Source organism: Pinus tabuliformis, chromosome 9 (assembly GCF_031772625.1).
Source record: "Pinus tabuliformis cultivar Carrire ecotype Pingquan chromosome 9, CPIR1, whole genome shotgun sequence".
NCBI classification, from domain to species: Eukaryota; Viridiplantae; Streptophyta; class Pinopsida; order Pinales; family Pinaceae; genus Pinus; species Pinus tabuliformis.
Window position 1 is genome coordinate 35,063,343 of NC_142307.1, and position 1,641 is coordinate 35,064,983.

Sequence of the window (1,641 nt, forward strand, 5' to 3'; positions counted from 1 at the left end):
GCATTGTGGTTTGTAAAGGAAGACATGCTTTCTTTTGGTGTTCAATCGATAATATTCAGAATATTTACATCTCATCAGTTCATCTCGAGGAACACCATATCGTATTTGCTATCAAGACAAGTCTGGAACATTTGCCATCTGCAGCATGAAGTATGGTTATGATGAAATGCAAAAACACTTCATTCGTCTCTTAGATGAAAAGACATTTGAAAATATTTCATCATATCCACTGGATATGTATGAAGAAGGTTGTTCAATCCTCAGTTGCTCATTTACAGATGATCATAACACTGTCTATTGTTGTGTTGGGACAGCTTATCGGTATCCTGATCAGGAAAATATATGTAAGAAGGGCCGAATTTTGGTCTTTTTGGTTGGAAACAGACAACTGCGTCTGGTTACAGAGAAGGAGACAAAGGGAGCTGTATACAATCTCAATGCTTTTAATGGAAAATTAGTTGCAGGAATCAACGAAAAGATTGACTTGTACAAATGGATGATCTGTGATGATGTTTCCAGGGAGCTGGAGTTTGAATGTGGACATACCGGGCATGTGCTTGCACTCTGTGTAAAAACTCGTGGGGATTTTATCTTAGTTGGTGATTGTGTACAATCTATGTATTTGTTGGTATACAAGAATATTGATGAGAGGGAGGCATATTAGAAGAGAAGGCTCACGATTATAGTGTAAACTACATGACTGTTGTAGAATTTCTGGATGTTGATACGTACGTTGGTATAGATCAGAACGATTTCAACTTTTTTATGGTGAAGAAAAAGAACGATGCTGCAATTGATTGGGAAGAGGAAAGAAAATTGAAACATGAAGGTGAATACCATCTTGGAGCTCTTGTTAACCAGTTCAGGCGTGCATCTTTAGCTCAGCCCTTGCCCTTGTATGGCAATACCATTCCTAGAGTAATATTTGGAACAACTAATGGTATGATTGGTCTTATCGCATCACTTCCAGAGGAGCAATATCAAATTCTTCAAAAGCTGCAAATGCATCTTGTGAACGTAATAAGAGGAGTAGGAGGCTTAAACCATGAGCAGTGGAGGTCATTCAACACTGGTCACACAAGAAATGTGAAACAGTTGCTGGATGGCGATTTGATTGAGTCTTTTCTGGATCTCAACAGCCAAAGGATGAGCGAAATTGCAACTGCCATGACCATTCCTATTGATGAGTTATGCAAAATGGTGGAATACCTTGCCAGGTTACATTGATATCTTTTATTCTATTTTTTAATCCAATGTACTTTTGAAATAGAAAAAATTATTTTGCTTGCGGTTTGTTTGTTGTAGTAATTGGTTAGGAGAACTGGTTTTGAGTTGCATATAATGAATATGTTTTTGGGTTATATTTCAATAATTGAATATAGAATTATGTGAGGAGAACTGGATTTGAGTTACCATTTATTGAATATGTTTTTTGTGTTACATTTCAATTATTTATCTGTTGTTGTTATTTGTTGAGTCATCATTTGTCAATATAGGAATATTTTTTATGGGGTTATATTTCAATCATTTTTATTTGTATTTTCAAATCATCTATAGTTATGGAGGGGTTAAGTAATGGTTTATGGAAATCTTTCACAAAAATATAGAATTATCTTAGAGAAATGATTTTGAGTTACCATA

The 1,641-nt window shown here is 35.3% G+C and overlaps 2 pseudogenes; both read left to right on the forward strand.

The window, feature by feature from the left end:
* Positions 1 to 145: 145 nt before the first annotated feature.
* On the forward strand, positions 146 to 664 carry LOC149147015 (DNA damage-binding protein 1b pseudogene; annotated as a pseudogene).
* Positions 665 to 696: 32 nt separating this feature from the next.
* Positions 697 to 1,227, forward strand: LOC149147016 (DNA damage-binding protein 1 pseudogene; annotated as a pseudogene).
* Positions 1,228 to 1,641: the final 414 nt, after the last annotated feature.